The sequence below is a fragment of the Emys orbicularis genome, chromosome 1 (assembly GCF_028017835.1).
Source record: "Emys orbicularis isolate rEmyOrb1 chromosome 1, rEmyOrb1.hap1, whole genome shotgun sequence".
NCBI classification, from domain to species: Eukaryota; Metazoa; Chordata; order Testudines; family Emydidae; genus Emys; species Emys orbicularis.
This window is the reverse complement of record NC_088683.1, coordinates 302,239,043-302,251,691: the sequence shown is the minus strand read 5'-3', so window position 1 is coordinate 302,251,691 and position 12,649 is coordinate 302,239,043.

Sequence of the window (12,649 nt, the reverse complement as noted above, 5' to 3'; positions counted from 1 at the left end):
GCACTATTGACTTCACTGTGACATTTCTTGTGTTTAGAATGTGTAATGCAGTAAGGTATTTTTACACCAAACTAAGGACCAGATTTTGCCACCTTTAGTCGTGGTACCTTAATCTGATCATAAATGTTCCCTGCCTTGAGTAAGGGCTAACATATGGCTGCACTGCCCCAAGAGCAGACTAAGGAATGAACTGTGACTCAAGTTATGTCTACACTGCAAATAGAAAGTGTATTCTTGACTCAGGTTAGCTAAGCTGGGTTAAAATAGCAGTGAAGACACAGCACCTTAGCTCTTAACTTGGGTTAGCAACTTGAGTTCAACCCCAGACTACTCTAGAAACTTCAACTCAGGCTGTTACTCTGAGTTAAACACAAAGTTGCCATGTCTTCACTGCTGTTTTAACCCAAGTTAGCTAACCTGATATAAAAATACACCTTTTGTGCAGTGTAGACATACTGAAGTCACAATCCTTTTCCCAGTCCTCTTTCTTCTGGGGAAGAAGTAAATATTTTGTGGAGTAGCTTATTCTACCCTGTGTACCCAATCAGCTACTCTGGCTATTGGACATGGCAGAGCTTGGGCTTTTCCCACTTGCTGCCCCTCCTGCTTACAACAGTGAGAATCAGGTAAGAAGATCCTGCTTCCCCTTCCTCACAAAAGGGGTTTGAAATAAGGTGTCTTACTCCCCCTCACTCCTCTGTATTGTCAAATAAGGACAATCTAAACCTCTGTGAATATCCCTGTTTAAATCAAATCAATGGGGCTACTCACAGAGTAGGTGAGTAAGGGTGGGGGAATCTGACCCAAAAATGTTTAGGGTGATATTTTCCCCAGTGAAGTCAATGGCAAAACTATCATTGACTTCAATTGAGCTGGAATTGTGTCTGTAGATTTTAATGAGACCCACTCTACATATATTTCCATAGTAAAGTTACACATGTACAGAAAAAAGTTTCAACTAAGTACACAGATATTGACTAATATGGTGTTTGACAAAATCAATATACTTTCCCATTTTTTTCTGTAGTCAGACCTTAGTTTGGACACTGCAACAATGCAGGTGTGCTTCAGAAATTTATTTTGGAAAATTCCATTTCATATGTAGCAACACCAGTCAAACGGTCTGCAGAAATGTTTATTTTATTCTGGTTTTGGTACAGACAAAAATGCCCATCTTTAATATTTACCTGACAAGTGCTGGTGAAAAGTTCTTGCACAATGGTTAAAAAAAAGATATTTTGCAGACCTTGGTTGGTTGCTGTGTGGTAAAAAACGAGTTACTTCATCCTCTGATATGCCAAAGTCTAAAAGGTCAGTTCTTTTCTTATACATGCAAGTTCTCCATAAAGCTAACGTTTTTCTGAATTCCATTAGCTTTTTATCAAAGGCCTGCAGGTGTTTTGATGTATTCAACAAAAGATTTATTTCACAGGCATAGTGGCTGCAAATATTAGGAACGATGGAGAGCAAAATGATTAAAGATGTGCTTCAATGCATTCCCTTTATTCTAGCATTCAGTGCCTAATTGTGTATATGTTGTTTCAATCCACAAAGTCTTAATAACACCTACTGGGTCTTTCATGTTACTGCAACAGGCATGTGTGAGGTTTCTAAGTATCTTATTTACTTAATAACACATGTATTCATTTTACATGAACCTTAGCAATAACCAAAATGTGGTTGCTCATTTCCATTAAACCAAATCACCTTGTTGCTAAGGAAGTATAATGCTACAGACCTATTTTATGATTTATTAATGAGATATTTTTAGTACAAGGGGTGTTCCTAGGAGCAGTTTTCCCAGCATCTCAAAGCTGGGTCAGCCTGATACTGATGTAATGTCTGTGATTTACTCAGCCGGCAAGCTCAGATTTTTCTGAGGTGTGGAGTCAAGTTCCTCCGTATGCAGAATTTCAAGCCATCAAAAAGAAGGCTGGAATTCATCATTTGTTCCCCTGCTTGCTTTCCAGAAGCCATCAAATAAATGATAGTCTCTTGTTTAATGAGAAATATGTAAAAACTCTGTACCTGTCTCCAACATATTTTTTTCTGATTACAACTTCCAGGCATTAGATCTTGTTACATCTTTCTCTGCTAGATTAAAGATCCTTCTAATATTAGATGTCCTCTTCCTTAAAGACCATGACCAAATCGTGTTTTCTTTGATAAAATAATAGATTTCAATGTTACAATTCCACAATTTTACCTACAAACTACCATTTAAAAATCTGAAGTTCAGAGTCCTTTAAATGATCATTGGGAAAACTAAAGCCAAACAAGGGGGAATGGGTTATCATGAAGGATAGCTAAAGGAGGGGTATATTTCATTTTTTAATTTGATAGTTGATATTGATGGTAAAAAAAAAATCCCCCCCTTTGGAAAATTTTGACTCTTTTGTGAAAAAAAGACTGTACCAAATGACTGGAGGATAGTTAATGTGACGCCAATTTTTAGAAAGGTTCCAGCGGTGATCCCAGCAATTGCAGGCCAGTAAGCCTGACTTCAGTACCAGGCAAATTGGCTGAAATTATAGTAAAGAACACAATTGTCAGACACATAAATGAACATAATTTGTTGAGGAAGAGTCAATATGGTTTTTGTAAAGGGAAATCATGCATTACCAATCTCTAGAATTCTTTGAAGGGGTCAACAAGCAGGTGGACAAGGGGGATATAGTGAATATAACGCACTTAGATTTTCAGAAAGCCTTTGACAAGGTCCCTCACCAAAGGCTCTTACGCAAAGTAAGCTGTCACGGGAAAAGAGGGAAGGTCCTATTATGGATTGGTAACTGGTTTAAAGATAGGAAACAAAGGGTAGGAATAAATGGTCAGTTTTCAGAATGGAGAGAGGTAAATAGTGGTGTCCCCCAGGGGTCTGTACTGGGACCAATCCTATTCAGCATATTCATAAATGATCTGGAAAAAAGGGTAAATAGTGAGGTGGCAAAATTTGCAGATGATACAAAATTACTCAAGATAGTTAAGTCCCAAGCAGACTGCCAAGAGCTACAAAAGGATTTCACAAAACTGGGTGACTGGGCAACAAAATGGCAGATGAAATTCATTGGTGATAAATGCAAAGTAATGCACATTGGAAAACATAATCCCAACTAAACATATAAAATGATGGAGTCTAAATTAGCTGTTACCCACTCAAGAAAGAGATCTTGGAATTATTGTAGATAGTTCTCTGAAAATATCCACTCAATGTGCAGTGGCAGTCAAAAAAGTGAACAGAATGTTGGGAATCATTAAGAAAAGGATAGATAATAAGATTTCAGTGTATAGTTTCTGTCAAGAATTTGGAAGTTAACTATATTAATTCTATGAAGTTTTTATGTCTGTATATACACATAGACTGAAAAATCCACTATTTGCTCAGCTGCGGTCCCAATTGCTAGTAGTATGCAGACTGACAAAGTAAGTGTCAATTCCTTTGAAGTTAATTCCATTAATTTGGAATCAGGAGTCTAGTTGGTCCCAAAGGGATTTCAAATTGTGTCCTCAGTGCGATTCCTGGTGGGAATCTTTAACAAATAACTTGAAAGTGGTTAAAAGTTGAGTCTCTGAGAAGAGGAGACAGAGGGTCTCCAGAGAAGCAGATTGTAACTTGGTCTCCAGGAGAACATGAAAGGGGGTAGCCAAGGCTAAACTGGACCTGCCTAACTGCTTGAGGGAAATGCTAAGCTTAGGTAAGGCAATTTGCAGTAGGAGTTTGCTGCAACCTTTTTCTTCTGTTTGCTGTATTCCAATGGATAAATAAATCTTTGTTTTGAATAGGCTGGTCTCTGGCACTGCACTTTCAGACTGGTCAGAGACTCGTAGAGGAACATCTAAGTCGGAGCCAAAACCCAGTTGGGCCTGCTGAGGACAGTTGATGAACAGGCAAGCTGTGACCTGGGGACTCAGTCTGAGTGGGGTAACTTGTGAAATTCCAACCTGAGAGAAGCCTGTTGTGGACCTGTCACTTAGAAAGGGTGCCCATAGAGAGAATGAGAAGGAGGTCAGAGGTACAGCTCACCCTGTAACTGCAACAGAATCCATATCACATTTGTGCAGCCATAATGTAAAGAACTGTTTTCCAACCCTTTCTTACATAGAAAATTAATTTATTCCGTGTAAACAAGAATATACAGAACAAACTGCAGACCACATTCCTCAGGCTAATCAAGTAAAACTCTTCTATAGAACATCAATATGAACTAGAGATTTGTTTTTTAACTTCCAGAGCAAATCTATTCCACTAAACCTTTCTTTTTTTTTTTCAAATCTTCATTATGACTCTGCCATGGCTGGTACTATATACTGAACACAGTTAATATTGATCAATGCTGAGAGTTAGAAAAAGGTGACAGAATGCAAGTTCAGGTTGGGAGGCTTCCACTCAGGCAAAAAATGAGTATCATCTTAGAAAAATATAATCTCTAACACCAAGCTAAAATATAATGCGTTTCCTAAATTTTCAGGTTTTTGAATGGAATATAAATTGTGTGAATTAGCTCCAGTTCAGTTGAAAGGACAAATAGTGGTACCATTAGCTTTAAAAGTGACTTTATGCTATAGGTGAATGTAAGAATGTATATAGAAATTGATAAAGTCACTCTGGGGTAACATATAGCTATATACATATATAAAACTGTTTTGTACAATTGTCCTTCTACCTATACATAGTTTCTTTAAAAATTCACAGTTTAGTTTTAAAATAATATTTTATTATAGTCACAAATAACCAATAAAACCAAAATTATATGAACTCAAGAAAAAATATTGAGGTATCAAAAAATAAAAAATGAAGTGTTCAGATGGGTCAGTGCTGGACAGAAGATACAAGGTATACATCATGCAAAACAAAGGAGAGTTCTAAAAATCCTATAAAGCAGAAAAGCTTGTGGAGAATATGGCATTTTGTAATCTAGCTATTAGCTTCAGCATAAATGATGAAAGGTAGCCCTGTGTTCAGATATATGTTGTATGAGTTGCCTTTACGATTAATCATTCCATGACTAAGGCTTTCCAGGTTTTTGGCTTAATGGTTTTTGAAAAGATATTGAGGGACTGGAAGTCCAGTAATGAGTAATATAACTGAAGTGCTATTTAAGTCTCTGTCTGAAATCACAGAAACATATAAATGAAGGACTGGAAGAGACTGCAAAAAAATCCAGTCCCCTGCACTGATATTAACTAGACCATCTCTGGCAGGCTAGTTTAACCTGTTGTTAAAAACCTCCAATTAACAAGATTCCATAACCTCCCTAAGTAATTTGTTTAGGTGCTTAACAACCCTTACAGTTAGGAAGTTTTTTCCTAATGTCTAACTTAAATCTTCTTTGCTGAAATTTAAACCCATTACTACTTATCCTTTCTTCAGTGGATAAGGAGAACAATTTATCACTCTCCTTTTTATAACAACCTCTTATGTACTTGAAAACTGTTATATCCCCCCATCAGTCTTCTCTTCTCCAGACTAAACAAACCCTTTCCCCCCCACAATCTTTCCTCGTAAATCGTGTTTTCTAAATCTTGAATCATTTTGTTGCTCTTCTGTGGACCTCTTTGTCCACATCTTTCCTGAAATGTGGCCCACAGAATTGACACAATACTGCAGTTGAGGCTTTCAGTGCTGAGTAGAGAGGAAAAATTACTTTTTGTGTCTTGCTTACAACACTTCTGCTAATACCTCCCAGAATTATATTTGCTTTTCTTTGCAAAGGTATTAAATTGTTGACTCATATTTACTTTGTGATCCACCATAACCCCAGGTCCTTTTCTGCAATACTCCCTCGTAGACAGTCATTTCCCATTTTGTATTTGTGCAATAGATTATTCCTTCCTAAGTGGAGTACTTTGCATTTCTCCTTATCGAATTTCATCGTATTTACTTCAGACCATTTCTCCAGTTTGTCAAGAAAACTTTGAATTCAAATCCTGTCTACCAAAGCACCTGCAACCCCTCCCAGCTTGCTATTGTCCACAAACTTTATAAGTGCACTCTCTATGCCATTATCCAAATCCTGATGAAGATATTGAACAGAACCGGATCCAGGAGGGATCCCTGCTTGACCCTACTTGATATGCCCTCCTAGCTCAATTGTGAACGATTGATATCTACTCTTTGAATATCGTTTTCCAGCCAGTTGTGCCCCCACTTTATAGTAACTTTGTCTAGGCTATGTTTCTCTATTATGTTTATTAAAAGATCATATGAGACAGTGTCAAAAGTCTTACTAAAGTTGAGATATATCACATCTGCTGCTTCCCTCCATCCATAAGGCTCGTTACTATATCAGTAAAGGATATTGGGTTGGTTTGACATGATTTGTTTTTGACAAATCCATATTGGCTGTTAGTTATTAGCTTATTTTCTTTTAGGTGCTTATAGATTGGTACTCAGAAAGATAATGGATCAAATAATCAAAGTTAAGTTGAGTGGTCTATAATTCCCTTGGTTGTCCTTATTCCCCTTTCCATAAATAGGTACTGTGTTTGCCTTTTTCCAGTTCTTGGATATCTCTCCCATATTCCACAAGTTCTCAAAGATAATAGCTAATGGCTCAAAGATCTCTTTAGTCAGTTATTTAAGTATTCTAAGATGTGTTTCATCAGGCCCTATCAATTTGAAGAAATCTATCTTGTCTAAATAACTTTTAACTTGTTCTTTTCCTATTCTAGCCTCAGATCCTACCCCCTTATACTGATGTTCACTAAGTTAGCCATCCAACTTCTGTGGTGAAAATTGAAACAAAAAAGGCATTTAACATTTCACTGAGTAATGTGCCTAGCTTGTCCTTGGTCTTCCTTTTGCTTCTCATGTAATTGTAATTATCCTTTATGTGCCTACTAGCTTAATCTCGTTTTGTGCCTTGGCCTTTCTAATTTTGTCCCTACATGCATGTTTATATATATTCATCCTCTGTAATTTGACCTAGTTTCCACTTTTTGCATGATTCTTTTTTAAATTTCAGGTCATTGAAGAACTCCTGGTTAAGCCAAGGTGGACTTAACATACTTCCTATCTTTCCTATGCAGTAGGATAATTTGCTCTTGTGGCCTTAATGTTTCTTTAATAAACTGACAACTCTCCTCAGCTCTTTTTTTCCCTTAGAATTCCTTCCCACAGGATCTTTACCTAGCAATTCTGTGTTTGCTAAAGTCTGCCTTCTTGAATCCATTGTCTTTATTCTGCTGTTTTTCCTCCTACCATTCCTTAGCATCATGAATGCTATCATTTCATGATCACTTTCACCCAAGTGGCCTTCCACCTTCAGATTCTCAATTAGTTCCTCCCTGTTTGTCAGAATCATATCCAGAATACTCTCCCTTAGTCACTCCTGTAATAAAAAGTTTTCTCCACTACATTCCAAAAACTTGTTGGATAATCTTTACCCTGCTGTATTTTCCCAGCAGGAGTCTGGGCAGTTGAAGTCCCCCATCACCACCAAGTACTGTGTTTTGGATGATTTTTTTTTCCTGGTTAGGTGGTCCATAGTAGGCCCCTATCATGACATCACCCTTGTTCTTACTCTTTTTATCTTTACCCACCGACTTTTAACAGGTCTGTGTCCCACTATCTCAACCTCAATGCAAGTGTACACATATTTGATATACAAGGCAACACCGCCTCCCTTTTTTCCATGTCCATCCTTCCTGAATAAACTGTACCCTAGTCACATGAGTTATCCCAGCAACAGAGGTCCAAAGAGAACATTATCAAATTTGCTCCTGTAAAAATAATTTGCTACATTATATTAGTTCTGGTTCCAATTATGTTAATAAATCTGAAGGGAAATGCACATCTAGAAGTCTCAGAGCACCATAGCATATCAGAAGGCTTTTGGCAGCATACCAGCAGTCTTGAAAGAAGCATTTCTGTGAGCACATACACTTGGGCGAAAGAGGGCAAAAATAATATTCGGAGAAGGAATTACAAGGGGTTCCATTTTTTCTAATAACATAATTCATTTGAAAATTAAGATTTAATTGGCAATTACATTTTGCAGAAAAAAATCATTTTAATCAAATTTTCATTGATCACCAACATTTTAAAATTTAAAATTAACAAAATATCAGAGTTTTTTTTTAAATCTTGGAAAGTTTTTGTTACTAAGTTGTGAGGAAAATACCATTTTTTCTCACTTAAAACTTTTTTTAACAAAAGACCCAGAGATTTTCTTTAAGTGAGAGTGAAAGAGTTTCATCTCAATTTGGGCTTGTTTCTCATTTATTTACACTATGGCCACTCTACAGTTCTCTAGTAGTGCAAAGTGACCTTAAAATAATAGTACAGTATGTCTATATCCATTATTTCCTCTATGTGCTCCTTGAGCAGTGTAAGGGGGCATTAGACTAATGAGAATCAGGCTTTTTTTTTTCCATTGGGGGGAAAGAAAAAAAAGGGAGAGATTAAAAAGAGTGAGATTTTTCCAACCAAAACAAAATGAAAAATTAAAAAAAAAAATGTTTTCCCAAAGTTTTCATTACACATACTTCTTTATTAACTAGCTGTCTGCACATTAGTTTTGAAGTAGGGGCAATTCAGGGCCATGTACTATGTATTCTAATCATTCCAAGTATTATATAACAAAATTATATAGGCATTATAGTATCCACATAGGATAGAGAGGGGACTATGAATAATAACATTTAGTGTTAAATGTTAACAACACTTTACATGCTCAAAACACTACATATTTAGTTTCCAACTGCTTACTTGGGTTTAAATGCTTACCAGGAATGGTGGTCAAAGCATGAAGGGGCATACAAATGTTTAGCATATCTGGCTCATAAATATCTTGTAACACCAACTACAAACAGTGCCATGCAAATGCCTGTTCTCACTTTCACGTGACATTGTAAATCAGAAGCATTATCTCCCATAAATGTAAACAAACTTGTCTGTCTTAGCAATTGGCTGAACAAGAAGTAGGACTGAGTGGACTTGTAGGCGCTAAAGTTTTAAATTGTTTTATTTTTGAGTGCAGTTATAGAACAAAAAAAAATCTACATTTGTAAGTTGCACTTTTACGATAGAGATTTCACTACAATATTTGTATGAGGTGAATTGAAAAATACTATATCTTTTGTTCTTTTTACAGTGCAAATATTTGTAATAAAAATAAGAATATAAAGTGAGCAATGTACACTTTGTATTCTGTGTTCTAATTAAAATCAATAATTGAAAATGTAGAAAACATTCAAAAATATTTAAATAAATGGTATTCTATTGTTTAACAGTGTGATTAAAACTGTGATTAATTGTGATCCAGCCCCATTAGCAACATTACTGGATGGAGTCCTAGATTATAACTCTGCAAAGAAGTGAAACTCCAATCACCTATCTCTTTGTGAAAAGAGAGTTTAAATGCTTCTAATTAAAAGGCATTTATCATCTTTCTCTTTTCTCCTTTTTGTCCTTAACTACAATGCAATCATTTTAGTGATTGATGCCTTGGATTTGGTGGATCTTAACTTAATAATGTGACTAAGGATTAATTAAGGTACTGAATGGATAAAAACACTTCCCTGACACAGTAATATTCCTCAATAAGAGTAATGAGTGCATTCAGTTGAACCCTTCACTTTCCTTCCCAATGAAGGGTCAAATTCTCTGTTGATGTAAATAGGTATAGCCTTGTCAGCTATAGTTAGGACTATGATTTTATCATGGAAGTCATGGAATTAATTAATTTGAATAAAGTCCATGAAATCTTGGAAACGTCTGTAAAAACTCAATTGATTAGGCTCCCAGATCTGAGTGGCACTGTGAACCGGTGTGCCAGGTCCCAATGCCCAGAGCTGGGACCTGGGCCAAGCCCTGCTGGACAGGAATTGCTGTTGTGGCGTGAGCTTCCTCCAACATCAGCCCCACCCCTTTTGAATGCTGATTTAGTGAAAACTACACTATTTGGTGACCTTCCCGTGATTTATCTTTCCCCCGCCCCACACTTCTACCATGACATTTACTAAAAATTCCTGTGCCAAGTTTGTAAGCTTAATTCTAGTGATGTCTTGGCCATTTGCACCACCAGAGAATTTGCCCCATAATGGGTAGTTACTGCCATTTTCAGTATAATCTACAGTCAATAAAGTTAAAGGCTACAGAACAGTGATTAAAACAGAGGTCCCTAAATAGTGGGGCGCACCCCCCTAGGGGGAAGCAAAGGACCATTCTTGGGTGGTGCAGCTGGGGCCGAGGACAACCCCCATGGGAGGCAGGGATGGAGTGCCACCCAGCTCTGCTCCTGGCCCCAGCTCGGGGGGGGGGGGGGGTGCAGACTGTGGGAAGAGAGGGCACACCCCTGAAAGTTTGGGACCACTGGATTAAAATAAAGTGCACCTGAATTCTCCACTACGTTCACAGTGGCATCCATATGGAGACAGCTGTGACTTCCTAATTCATGGACACATGGCCTTGGGCCCGAGGTGGATATTAGAGCAGCAAAAGGCTTACTCTATCTTCAGTTATGCCAGCAGTGGATTGGGTGTACAACACATTTCTCTACCTCCTCTTAAGTTCCCTGATGTGATATAAAGTGACCTTAGTAAACTAAAGAGTCTGTTTCAGAGTGACTACCAATATATAACTTCAATGGGTTGTTAATTTTGAAGAAGATAGTCCTTTGAAGAAAGCACAGGAAATGTGTAAAGCAGTTAGTGTGGTGGAAGGAACAGTGTGAATGTTGAGCCTGTGACCCAAAATATATACTGAGCTTCACCCATCTGTGCTGATGTGCCTATTAAACCTATTTAATAACCACAGGTTGTGGTAGGAAATGTATCATGAAGTTTGTTGTCTTGCAGGGCCTATAATCCTGGCCAATTCTATACTCTTACTGGATGTATACATTAAATGATGGTTCTATTACCTCTACATAGATTTCTTTTCCTATTATCCCATTAGTGGGAACTCTTTCAATAAGAGCTGAGCACAGGAAAACAGATGCTGTTTTGATTGATTTTGTTTTTAAAAATATGTTGTTTTTAGAATATGTGCCCTCTGCATGTAGCACCATCACAAGAATATCTTTGTGGACATCTGACATACATCCACCCAACAAAGGAGGGATTAAGGCCCTGTCCAAATTATAAACATAATATTTCCAGATTTCCATACTTGAATCTATAATTCCAAATTTCCAATTTTTGGTTTGCTGGACCAGAAAAGCATTTAAGCATGTGAATAACATCACTTCTCCTTAACCATATTTCCATACCAGACTAAAGCCTTAGTCTGATTTGAATTGTTGTCGGGAAACATAGTTACATCTTTATAATATTAGTATTGAGGGGGCCTAAAGCATATATGTCCTAGGGAGCATGGAAAATCCATATTGTAATCTCAATTTCCCCATAGATTGTTTTAATATGTTTCCTCGACTGTATTTGTCAAGTTCCCAATAAGGAACCTATAGTAATATGATCCCACAGTACCCTTGCCTGTTAGCACTGTCTACTGTCCATTCTACACATATGCTGAGGAGGAGTCTACTCCCACTCCTTTTATTGAAATATACCATCCTCTAATTGTTACCTACAGAGACTAATTATATAACGAGTCTTTGTGCGGTTGGTGTATTTCTGCACACCAGGATTCTTATGTCTGTGACTATATGTAAGCCAGTTCTCTAGCTACCCAACATTAGTACCTAGTAATAATATTGATACAATCAAAACTGGGTTCCACTTTTCACCTGAAGTTTTTCACATTTGATAGCAAGAAGTAATTTTTCAAATGCATACTAAGAAGATCTGGCTGGGAAGAGAGTGAGGAATCCCTTATGAAATAAGAATGCATCTATTTTAATTTTCTTCATGAGGTAGCTTAGCTCTCACTATTTTATTCCTTTCCATTTATCTGTTCATGCTGAACTAAATGACAATAACGGTACATAAAACAATGTAACGGAAATATTAAGGGTCCTATCTTAATCATGTTTTTATTATTTTTCCAAAATAGTTACATTATGTTCAGTAAATGTGGCTTCCTGAGACTGTTGTCTCTGTAGACTGCGATTACAATAAACAAGTCCACCAATAATTCATAGGAAGAACATTATACACGAGAAACAAAATCATAAACAAGCCAACGTTTCAAGCATTGTTAGCTCAAGCACAGATTAAACCTGTTTAATTATTTCCATCATTTTCTACAAATCAGAGGGAAAGCTATATATCAGCGTGATTACCATAGAACTAACACAAAGAAATATCTCCAGGACTAGTTTATATTTTGGAATCTTCTATAGGTTACAATGGCAAATCAGTGGAAGAACTATTGAATTTACTGTTCTTCTTTTTCCCCCCCTTGTCTTGTAGATAGGCACATAGGCTCAGATCCACAAAGATTAGGCCCCTAAACAGTTCTTTAATATCTCATGTATATTCTCTCTGGCTCAATTGTTATGCTCTTTGTACACTATTTTGCCACTCAGACATCAAATGTACATAGCCATACACCCTCTACCCCATTCCCATAACAGTTCCCTTTTCTGAGAGAGAGAGAGAGAGAGAGAGAGAGAGAGAGAGAGAGAGAACTGGGGTTTCTCTAAACACAACATTCAAAGCAAAGCTCAAGAGAGACAGGAGGAATGAATCCCCGCAGATGGAAGCCGAAGATGTTTGCATCACCCTTCTTTGCAAAGGTCTTTAC